Here is a 13,220-nt window from a genome sequence, read left to right on the forward strand (position 1 = left end):
CAAGATCTAGTTGCATTTGCCTCCTCTAGTTTAGCATTTAATTCATCATTTAAATTTTTTAAACTAGATACTGATTCATGGCAAACAGACAATTCAGAGGATAACATTTCATTTCTCTTAATTTCTAAGGCAAGAGATTTTTGAACACTAATAAATTTGTCATGCTCTTCATACAAAATATCTTCTTGCTTTTCTAGCAATATATCCTTTTCATTTAGAGCATCAATTAATTCATTAATTTTCTCTACTTTGGCTCTATCTAATCCTTTAAATAGACTAGAGTAATCTACTTCATCATCGGAGGAATCCTCATCACTAGAAGTAGAGTACTTAGGGGAATCTCGAACACTTACCTTCTTCTCCTTGGCCATGAGGCAAGTGTGGCGTTCATTGGGGAAGAGCGAAGACTTGTTGAAGGCCGAGGCAGCGAGTCCTTTGTCGTCGGAGTCGGAAGAAGAGCAGTCCGAGTCCCATTCCTTTCCAAGGTGCGCCTCGCCCTTTGCCTTCCTGTAGCTCTTCTTCTTCTCCTTCTTCCCATGTCTTTCTTGTCCCTGGTCATTTTCATTATCAAGACATTAAGCAATAAAATGACTAGTCTTACCGCATTTGAAGCAGGAGCGCTTTCCCCTTGTTTTATTCTTGTTGGGGTACTCCTTGCGTCATTTAAGTGCGGTCTTAAAGCGCTTGATGATAAGCACCATCTCATCTTCGTTGAGGCCGACAGCCTCCACTTGAGCTACCTTGCTTGGTAGTGCCTCCTTGCTGCTAGTTGCCTTGAGTGCAACGGGCTGCGGCTCGTAGACGGGCAGAGGGTCGTTTAAGGTGTCATCTACATACCTTACCTCCTTAACCATCATGCGCCTGCTTACAAATTTTCCGAGTATCTCCTCGGGCGTCATCTTTGTGTACCTGGGATTTTCACGGATAAGATTTACAAGATGGGGGTCAATAACTATAAAGGACCTGAGCATGAGTCGGAAGACATCGTGGTCCGTCCATCTTGTGCTTCCATAGCTTCTAATCTTGTTGACCAGGGTCTTGAGCCTGTTGTAGGTATGTGTTGGCTCTTCAACCCTGATCATGGCGAATCTCCGTAGCTCGCCTTCCACCAACTCCATTTTTGTGATCATGGTGGCGTCGTTTCCCTCATGAGATATCTTGAGGGTGTCCCAGATCTGTTTTGCATTGTCCAAGCCGCTAACCTTGTTGTATTCATCCCTACACAGAGATGCTAGCAATATAGTAGTGGCTTGGGCATTTTTATGAATTTGCTCATTAATAAACACGACATTGTCAGTACTATCAAAGTGCATTCCATTTTCAACAATCTCCCAGATACTAGGATGGAGAGAGAATAAATGACTACACATTTTATGACTCCAGAAAGAATAGTCTTCTCCATCAAAGTGGGGAGGTTTTCCAAGAGGAATTGATAGCAAATGAGCATTAGAATGGTACAGAATACGAGAATAATCAAATGAATAGTTTTGATTAACTGGTTTCTTCTTTGACGAGGAGTCATCGTTGTCATTGTGTGGTGAAGAAGACGAGGCATCGCTATTGTAGTAGATGATCTTCTTGATGCGCCTCTTCTTCTTCCCGTCTCTTTTCTTGTGACTCGAGCCTGAGTCGGTTGGCTTGTCGTCTCTAGGCTCGTTGAGGAAGGACTCCTTTTCCTTGTCGTTGACCACCATCCCCTTTCCCTTAGGATCCATCTCTTCGGGCGGTTAGTCCCTTACGTGAAGAGTACGACTCTGATACCAATTGAGAGCACCTAGAGGGGGGTGAATAGGTGATCCTGTAAAATCAAACACTAATAGCCACAAAAACTTAATTTAAAGTGTTAGTACGGCTAAGTGGTTGAGAGACGAGTTCTTGTGGACAAAATAATCACAGAGAAAGCAATCACAAGAGACACGCGATTTTTATCCCGTGGTTCGTCCAAGTAACACTTGCCTACTTCCACGTTGTGGCTTACGAATGGACGAGGGTTGCACTCAACCCCTTTCAAGTGATCCAATGATCAACTTGAATACCACGACTTTCTTCCTTATATTCTTTTTCCCATTTGCGAGGAATCTCCACAAGTTGGAGCCTCTCGCCCTTACAATATTGATCACAAAGAATGCACAAGAGTAAGGTTGGGAAGAGCAACACACATAAGATTCAAATAAGCAGCACAACCACGCACACAAGTCACGACTTGAGCTCGAAACACAACACATGGAGCTCACAACTCAAATGGAGCTCAAATCACTATCACAAAGAATCGAATGCGTGAAGTTGGAGTCTTGGAGTCTTAGGATGCTTAGTGAATGCTTGGGTTTACTCCTCCATGCGCCTAGGGGTCACTTTTATAGCCCTAAGGCAGCTAGGAGCCGTTGGAGACAAACTTGGAAGGCCATCCTTGCCGTCTGTCGAGTGGCGCACCGGACAGTCCGATGCGTCACCGGACAGCTACTGTAGCCTGTCCGGTGCGCAATTGCCTTCCAAATCGAGCACAGACGACCGTTGCAGCTCCGGGCCCATTGGCGCACCGGACACTGTCCGGTGCACACCAGACAGTCCGGTGCCCTCTGCCGACCGTTGGAGCTGCCACGCGTCGCGCGAAGATTGCGCGGCCGACCGTTGGCGCTGGCGACCGTTGGCTCACCGGACAGTCCGGTGCACCACCGGATAGTCCGGTGAATTATAGTCACGTCGCCTTTTTGCTTTTCCCGAGGGCGACGAGTTTGCCGCGGATGGCTCACCGGACAGTCCGGTGCACCACCAGACCGTCCGGTGAATTGTAGCCGTACGCCACCGTCGATTCCCGAGAGCGGCATTTTCACCGGAGACCAGCCTGGTGCACCGGACACTGTCCGGTGTGCCAGAGTGAGCTGGATTTTGCTGCACCGAGCTAAGTCTTTTCAGTTTCTTTTCTCACTGTTTCTAGCACTTAGACAGAACACATTAGTACTCAAAACAATGTACTAAGTCTAGAAACATACCTTTTGCCTTGATTTGTACTTCTCACTTTATTTGGCACATGAGAACTTAATTAAATGTGTTGGGCACTTAATCACCAAAACATTATAGAAATTGCCCAAGAGCACATTTCCCTTTGACTAGGTTTCTTCACGAAATTGAGCGGGTCGCACAAGCACTCAGGTGCGTAATGTAGTAAAGAAGTAGGCTCGGGCTCAATTTATAGGGAGGTTGCCACAATCGGACGGAATTCAAAAGATCTTCATGTGCGCTGGCGAGCTTGTGCGCGGGTAAGGCCACGACGAGCGCTCAAGTGAAATGCTTCGGTCGAACGAAGCCACCTCATGGTTACATGCGCCACTTCTCGAAAGATTTTTACCAACGGCCGCAAGTCCGAGTAGTGAACACGGCAGCGATAGCGTTCTTATCTCCGGTGAGGTGCACTGAATCCAAATCGCTATCTTTCCTGCCAGCCTGAATTCTGATGAACATTGCGCCTTGATTCATGTAGTTACTTGCAAATCGGTCCTCATCAAAGTGGTGCATTAATCAACGTTCTTTCACTTTGGTATAACGGCCATACCAAATATCCCCATGAATTAAGCACACAACGATGCCCAAGTTGGCTCAATAACATTGAACCCTAGCTTCAGTATGACCAAATGTAGTAATCACATTTCTTTCCCCATCAGACCGACTGACAGCGCCACTTCATGGCACCATAACTTCTGTTTTCACATAGCAACAAACCAACCTTACTTTAGCAAAGTTATGCTTCTATATACAACCTTCAACTTCATCACAATGAACTTGGACTTAAACCCACTGAATCGTCATTAATTTATCTCCAAAGTCAGAACATCGCCAATGTTAAGCTAGGTTCAGAGTTTTCTTATGACTGACAGCCCAACTTTAGACCCAATTTCTCCAATTTCTAAGTAGCTTTAGGGCTTAACCACTTAATCAAACTTGTACCCCTTTAGTACCTCAACAAACTTGTTGCAGTGACCTAGGGAAAAATCTCCATGGATTAAGAAATACAAGGTCCCAAACTCGGCCTAATCACACTGATTTCAGAGTTAGCCATATGGGTGTCCTTGTGGCTTTTTCACAAATTAGTCCAATTTGTTCCACATCACATGAAAATCTTCCAATGTAAATGTTGTTTAGTTTTTGATACTCTACCACTTTGATATATGCACTTTGGTCCAAAAGTGTATAGAAATTGAAATCACCTTATAGGGCACAAATTAGGGTTTCTAGGGCTCTTCTTAGGGCTTTGAGTGTTCTAGGGTTTGTGTGCCACTCTAATCCATCAAGTTTAGTCTCTTATGAAACTATCCACTAATTTTTGAGGTAATTCTCAATTCGGTATCACACACACCCATATACCTCAATCTCATGGTTAAGTACCTTACTCTAGGGTTAAGAAGCACTTCAAGTCATCACATCACAACTTGTTTTTGAAATTTTAGCCTAGTGGATGCATTCGAGGTGTAACAAACATAACGACATGTCAATGCATATGATGCCATGCCCAAATTTTAGTTCTTGTAACATCAAGGGTGTTACAGTTATGTGAATCTATATTAGAAGCCGATTTCGTGGTAGAAGACCAAAATATGTTTGAAGACGATTCACAGAACACCTTTGACCAAGGCAAGTGGATTCTCCCTCTGCATTTCTGATTGTACCCAAATAATGCATATAATAATGTTTACTTTTGGATATTTGCATAAATTTGATGGGTTTTGTCTAAATAGGATTACCTAGAAATACCAACCATATTCCTTGATTAACCTAGGATAAATACTATGCTTAGTAATGGTGCTACTGCTCAACTTAATCATTATGATGTCACTCTATAAATGATACTATTATTTTGGAAATGAAATTTGTATTAAGATGATAACCCGATGGCTAAACAAGATCATGTTGTATTAATTGGAACATGGAGTGACCACCCAGGAAAAAAGTGCAACCACGAGTGCTATCATGACTCTGGCTTTGGTAAATACATTTATAGACTTAATACTTAGCAACCCTACCTAAAAGGTGGGCAAGAGGGGGCGACAGTGGTTTGGTGGCAGCTCACGTTAACATGGTGTGGTAGTCTTGGCTAAGTTACCTCGCCTAGAGGGTCACCAATACTAACGTGGAAACCTTAGCAGGTAGCTTTGTACTAAGGATATTTTGTGAAAGCCTCATAATGGATCCCTAGCCATCCATCTCTGCAATGTTTAAGGGTCCGTACAACCCAAGCTAGAGGGGATACATGGCTTGTGGGTAAAGTTGTATTGCCTCTATAGAGTGTAAACTGATATGTCAGCCGTGGTCACGGTTAAGAGCAACCTGGACCCTCACATGATAACTGAACTTAAAGATGGAGAATAAATTGTGATTTGGTGATTTTTAAGTCATTTGCTTAAGTGGTTTCACTTAAGTGCTTTTGAGATAAAATCATGTGCTTATGATTAATTGGGATTTTTGGGATACACTTACAATTAGTAGGATAGGCGTTGTTAATAAAATATTGACAAACTAAAATTCTTACTGCTCAACCATAGCCTACATTGTTAACCTTGCATAACTCCTCCCATTTGTTGAGCCCCCACCATAAGTGAGCTCACCCCTTGCTAAATTTTCGATCAGAAGCTAATAAGGAAGACTTTGACTATGGTGACGATGAGTACCAATTCTAGCGACACTCTGGTCATATTCCTGTGGGAGATTGCCCTTGTTATTTTTGTTGTACTTTGATTATGATACTATTTAAGACTTTTAAAGTCCGGATGATGTAATAAAGTTACTATTCTCCCCTTTACACCTTTATTGCATTGTCTTTTGATATATTACACTTGTGACGTCAACATATGTGTGGAAAATGGATCCTGGCACACACAAGCTATGTGTAGGAAACAGTGACGCCTAAAAGGGGGGATTAGGACTTATAAAACTTCTCTCTAAACTAGGCCACAATTAAATCCCTAGAGCAAAACCTATGAAAATAAGCAATCTAGAATGTGAAAATTAGGTTTTGTCTAAGTGTTGCTATCTCTACCACAAATGCTAAGTTTCAATTCTAAATAATCTAACTAGAAAGACAAGATTGAAATTTAAATACTTAATATAAATGAGGAAGGTAAAGAGCAAGGTTGAAATGCAAACTCTCATGTATGACGTCGGTATTTTTACCGAGGTATCCGGAACCACGCAAGGTTCCGACTAATCCTCGTTGGTGCCCTTACGCAAAGGGTAGCCCACGCGAGGGCCAAACACCACAGCCGAGTAACTCCGTAGAGAGTCGCGGGCCTTCTCCATGTGCAAGTGGTGCTCCGCTTCCAACTCCTCTCGGACACTCCTCGCCGTCTCCACTAACGAGCTTCCGGTTGAAACGCCGTGGGCCTCAATCCCTCTAGTACACGGTGCCGGCCGTGACACAAACACGGTTGTCACGGTTTCGCAAGACTCTCGCCCTAGTCGGTACAATTACAATAGCTCATGCAAGAGCCGAGGGGTTGTGTGGTTTTTCTAAACTCACTCAAATGACTAGGGTTCACCTATAGCAAGCGCTAATGCGGTCTAACTAACCTAAGCTAATCACCAAGTGATTCTATTAAGCACTTAGGTGTATGAGCACTTGGAAATGCCTATAGTATGCCTTGGTATGTTGCTTGGGCTCCCACACCTTCAAATGGTCGGTGGGATGATGTATCTATAGGCCCCAACTCAATTATAGCCGTTGGAGGAAACCTGCAGCTTTCTGCGGCAAACCGGACATTCCGGTGGAGGCACTGGACAGGTGTCCCTGTCTGGTGCTCCTAGCCGTTGGATCGGTCAGACGACCACTGGCACTGTCAGCCTTAGCACCGGACAGTTCGGTGTGTGTGACACCCCAGTGTCACCTAGGGTTTCTTCTTTAAGCTAACTTAAATCATTATCACATGTGAACCAAATAGAGGCATGAACACCAAAAATTAATAACAAAGGATTAAAGTGAGTCTTTTCATCATAAGAAATTCTCCTTAATCATGTCATGAACCTCAAGGTAAGAAGAGCTCTCAAACCCTAATTAATCCTAAGTGAACCATTAAGCACATAAAAGGGAATTTGGGAAAAGACTTGGGAAAAATACAAAAAATTTTGGTAAGAACCAAATAACAAAGTTTTACTACCCTAAATGACCAACATAATATAGTAAGAAGGTTTTGCCATTTGGTTTTTCCAAAATCCCCAAATCAGCCCTTGAATCGAGGTCCCATGGGGAAATTCAGAATTCAGAATTCTGAATTTCAGAACCCTTTCTCAAGATCAAATGCGTTCCCTATTTTCCAAAATTCGAAACCAAAAAGTCAAAATATCAAAGTGGTGCCAAATTTCCTTGAACATGCTCTGGAAAAATTTGAACTCAAACAAAAATCGTTTGGCACGACTTTGGCACCGTTTGTCCTCGGGACCCGACCATCTGACACTGGCACCTTGGTGACGCTACAACTCTCTGTCCCTAGCCTAAAACTGCACGACGTCCACACACAAACGACAAAGCACAGTTAGGGGAACAAATCCTTCACAACGATCTTGCCCAAATTCGCGAAGATTTGCGCCCAATCGGCGTTAGAACTCGGGCAGAAGCAATGGTTCCACGTATTCGACCGTGGCTGACATGCCCGGTTCACACCCGTTCGCGCACCCGCGCTCCACAGTGCACGCCCGCGCGCGCTCGCCGGTCCACGACTGCCCGTGCACCACGCCGTGCCTATAAAGCAGCCCCAGTCCTCGGCCGTACCTCTCCGCGCGCTCTCAAGTCCTGCCCGAGCCAAGTTCACCGGACTTTGCCTCGAGCACGCCGCGCCACCGCCTGCCATCACCACCCGAGCCTCGGCCACCGTGGCTAGCTCCCTCTAGTCACTTCCAAGCCGCGTTAGCCACTCGGTTAGCCTCGCCAATAGCTTGTGAAGCTTTCTAAGTCTTCGGACCCGACAGAACCTCACAGGAGACCCAAGATCGTCCTCGCCGAACTTCGGTCACCCGCGACCGCGCATAGACCGAGCAATTCGGTGAGCCATTCTCAAATTCTTCGTGCACATATCTTCCTTGACCTCTGGTGAAGCTCCCTGACCCATTCAATCGGATTATGGCGCCGTGAGCAGGCCGGATTCCTCGCCGCCGATGAGCTCCCCCGCCTGCGCACGCGGACCGACCTACTCCGACCACCGCAGCCGACGATCCGTACCTCGATATGATCGCCAGAGACTCCCGGACCTCAACCGACCCCTCACCGGAGCAACCTCGCCGCCGGTAAGCCCCTCCGCCCTTTTCTTCCGCTGCTGTCACTATTCCATTAGGGGAAGGATCGCGGGTTCGATTTCGTGAAACCCTAGGGGGTTTTCTACAGAGCCATAGACCCAGATGAATAGTGAACCGGGGACCTGTCTGTAATACACTTAAAACCTTTCGCCAGGGACCCCAGTGCAAAACCGTTTTTCCTTTATCCATTTCTATTTAATCTTTTTAAATTCAGTAGAGAAATTAGGAAATTTATATCTTGAGTTATATTCAACCAAATTTAGTCAAACCAATTTTGCTGGATTCAAAATATTATGAACTATCACATAAAAATACTGAACCCTATGCTTTCTGTTTTAAATTTTAGAGTTTGAAATTAATTAAAGAAATTGAGCAAACGTTTTTAAAAGGAAGGAAATTAGTTATGCTTCTGTGCTGAACTTAAGAAAATTTGTAGAAGTTCAAACCCCACTTAGACACTATTTAAAAATACTAAGCACCCCAGTATTGAAGATTTAAGTAGGGTTATTTATTAAAAGCCATTTTTGCCCAAAACTTAAGAAAATAAGAAAGGTAGTAGAAAATAATGAGCAGTGGATGAAAATAATTTTCCTAGACCACTTAAGTATTAGAGAACCTAGGAAAAATAAAGGGACCCCTAGTCCAGAACAGATTCAAGGTGAAATGTTTTATTAAGCACTAATCAAACTAGAAAGACAATTATTAGAATTATGAAAACAATTTCAAAATTGTTAAGAAAAATCCAGTGGACTTGTAACCACTAGGACCCCACTACAAAAATGATAAACACCTCAGCCCATCATTTTAAGTAGGGTAAACAAATAAAGGTTGATATTAAGCCATATTTCAATTAAATCATAAGCAAGCCAAAAAGTGTGCAACAATGAGCAATTAAAATTTTACCAGATTAATAATGAAGTAGACCACCAGATAAAAATGCAAAACCCAATTGAAAGCTACAAATAATACCCATTGCCAAAACTTCATGAAAAAGACTATTTAGTTCAAGAAATTCCTACCACCTTTCCCTTAAGCAAAAAGCTACCAAATTTCAAAATGATTGCTCTTGCATAAAGAAGAAGATAGGAAAAATTAGAAATCTGTTGTTTGATATTTTTCAAATATAATGGTAGTAGAAAGCACTCCTTTGGCTAAAAACGTTGGAAAATCATAATAAAATAACTAATGAGTATTAGTGGCTGAGAATTTATACAAAGTCATGTTATAACACCTAAATGCCAGCAAAAATAAGTCTTGGAAAATAACCCCCTGTTAAAAGAAGGTTGTAGTTTAAAACACCCCCTCTGCCCTAATATTTGATAATTTTATACAGAGAGAACCACTCACTTTTTTAAGCCCCAAATTTTGAGACAAAGACTTATACACCAGTAAGAAGCCACTGTAATTTTTGCAGAATTTGTGAAAATTTATTAAGCTATCTTGTAGTTCAAACCCACTTTAAAGCATAAAAGAAATAGAAAAGAAGAGAGGGAATAATAAATCTCACTCCAATGGATTCAGCTAGAAATCTTAATGAACTCTCACTAAGACATTAAAGAGAAATCAGTGGAAGACCAAAATGGACTTACCAATTAGCTTAACCAAGCTTGACCCTAAATTCCTAAAGTGTGCCACAAAAACCTTCAGTAGCAAGATTAAGCTCTACCTTATTAAATTGATCATCCCCCATTAACTTTTAATTGCAAAATTGCATATCATGCCATGCATATATCTTACTCATTGCATTCATTAGATTGCAATCTCACTGACCGAGAGTACTTGCTCATCCCCGAGCAAGGAGCTGTCCACGAGGAAGACCAGGAGCAAGCTCCCGAGACTGCCATCGAGGATCTCCCCGCAGCCCCAGCATTTGAAGGCAAGCCCCGATTTTATGCATAACCATTTATATATATGCTACTTTACTACACTTAATGTTTGTAGGCTTGTAATGTGCACTTAAGTGTAGGAGTTGCTTGAAACCTTTAGTTGCATGAACTCAGGATTCCTTTTGAGATGGATACTAGTATGCTAGGTCGAGTAGCTACTATGTTAATCAGGATCTTGGTAGAAGTCGAGTGATTTTTCTAGCACTCGTGCGAGGTCAGGAATTGATTGTATTCATCTTGATAACGGGATCTATGATGGTCCATGGACTTGGATCTAGGGAGGATGCCTTGTCCATGAGACGGGAAAAGGAATTAAGGATTAATGTATGGATACCTGAGTCAAGCGTTTGAACGTACTAAACACATGTCGGGAAATATGGTAACCGGTAAACCTAGTACCTAAGTGAAGCCGGGCGCGGACTTTTCTCCTCACGCGACCTAAGACTGGGTCTCCAATGCTAGCTATGGTGGGTACAAGTGCGATCACTGCACGGCGGCAGCCGGGGTCACTGGAACATTATATGCCAAGGCGGTGAGCCCTGGCCGCGAACAGGGAATCGATGGGGACGGTTGACGTGTGTGGGGACGGAGTGCCCTGGCATGTCGTGTGTTTAGGTTTACCTTGCAAGGTTAAAACTCGATTCGAATCGTCTGCTTCTCGCAGCTAATGAGACTGCTTGACCCCTTGTACTACATTGAGTAAGAAGTGAAATGAGGTTTACATGAGACAACTTGTTGATTGTACTAAATGCTTGTTACCATGTATGCCTAGAAGGATATAACACCCCAGGATCCACAAACACCCCAAAATGCTACTAAACTACACAACTAACATTCATATATAAAATTTCGACAACATCTCCTTTGGAAATTTGCATAAACGTGGAAGCAACAGAGTATAAACAGATATCATGATAAGAAAACATACTAGGCATTAATAATCTGCTAGCAATGGGAAGATAACCATAACGACATGAACTGAATTAACTAGTGTGCACGACTAGTCAAAACAAACATCCTTGACAAGAAGTTTCTAATTAAATCATGGTTGTGCCTGGGCAGCGTTATTATGAGAGTGAAGGTGGACGTGCTACTACTTCCCTCATTCCCAACATGAATCAAGTACCTGCATTGAGTAATGCAAGAGTGAGATGAAACATCTCAGCAAGTAAATTATTTTGATGAGATATTTAAACCAAAAGAATTGAATTAATCAACATTTTAAAAGGGATCACAATTGAGATCAGAAATACTTGTAGATATAGAACTCAATAGTCCCAAAATAACCAATGCCATCTCATTTCCTCGAACGACCACAATAGGTTGTATAACACTTCCCTCTTAGAGTATAAAACCACACCATCTGCAAATATCACTTCAATGAATGCATATGAATGCAATGCATATGTCCTCTGCCTTCATACCTCTAAGGGTATGAAGCCGCATCGTACCCCTCCTCAGGCAACGTACGATGCTAAGTTGTACCGGTACGGTCGGACCATAGGTCACGACAAAACTTCAGATGCGAGTGAATCATGCAATGTATATGACATGCTGCATTTATCAATATACTTCACTTCCTTCAAATACAATACAAACCTCAAACAATACTTCGTTTACCTTCAGATACAATACAAACCTCAAATAATACTTCATTCACCTTCAGGAGTGTGAATTAATCTCATGGGTCATACTCGAATCATCATCATCATCATCAATATATGATTAAGCATCAATATAATACAATCAAGTAAAGCATCACCATAGAGTTCAATTACGAAAGAATTTGATGATTCTGAATATTAGAGTGTAGGCGATGAAACAACAAGTCAAAACAGTAGCAACCACCGCTACATTCACTTGCCTTCATCGAAGAAGAAAATGTACTAAGCATGATCCAGAGCATAACCACCTGTTGCGGGGCATAAAACTTAGTACAAATATTTCATAAACATTTGCCAACAATCAACAAATCGTTCCTACGCTTGAAACCAAGACCTGGTGAAAAGACTCCCACCCTGAACCACATGTCAAATAGCAGGAGCGCTGTTTGTTAATTTTGTATCTTTAAAATTATAACAGTGGTGATATCAAACAAATACTCTAGGAGTATCTACACAAAATACTCTACAACTTCGGTATTCAATGGATAATTAGATTTTGCCATCTATAAGTTCTAAAACATCCGACAAGATAACTGACTGAATCTGTTTCAGACAGCAACATAGTTAAATTCAAAATTCGATATCTCCCAAACTACTCAACCAAAAATTATGAAATTTTGCTGGCAGTAATAACATTTATCCCTCTACAAAAGTCTCCATATTTGGAGGAGCCAATTAGGCAATTTACTATATGAAACCCACCAGTGAACAGACTAGCTCGGTTTTTGCTAGGCAAAAAGGAACAGCCACAGTAAAACAAACATAACTGGAGTTTCAAAATTCATATGAATACACTCTTTATCAATATGGAAAGCTTATGAAATTATCTACAACTTATCTTACTAACCAAAAGTTCAATTCTGTTGATAGAATTGTCTAAATCTCATGAGAACAGATTCTACACAGAATTATGAGACTGGAAAACTGTTATAATCAAACTACAATTACTCTCTAACCTGATGTCCGATTGAGGTGTTCTTTGCGGCCACGGAAAGATATCTAAATTATCTACAACTCATAAATAGACTTTTTATTTTTTTGAGGGGTCTAAGACAACGGAAAACTGGCATGAACAAAAACTATCGAATCTGTCATTCTGCAGAGACTAATTTCGAGATCAAAAATCTAATCCCCCATCTAATCCAACATAAAGGGCTAATTGCAGGGCCTAAAACTCATCCAAAACAAGGTAAAACATCCATCAAGTGGGGACAATGGAGAGAGGAAAGTAAATCCAACCAATTCTTGAAGAGGAACGATGACGACGACAGGGGACTGCGTGCCCTAATCTTCCCTCTCTTCTCTCCCTTGTTCTTCCTCTCTTCTCTTGGGGCAAGGCACAAAAGGGGATGGCTGCTAGGGTGGGAGGACGTGGCTGCAAGGGTTAGGGAGGTAT

Source organism: Zea mays, chromosome 2, assembly GCF_902167145.1.
Source record: "Zea mays cultivar B73 chromosome 2, Zm-B73-REFERENCE-NAM-5.0, whole genome shotgun sequence".
Taxonomy (NCBI): Eukaryota; Viridiplantae; Streptophyta; class Magnoliopsida; order Poales; family Poaceae; genus Zea; species Zea mays.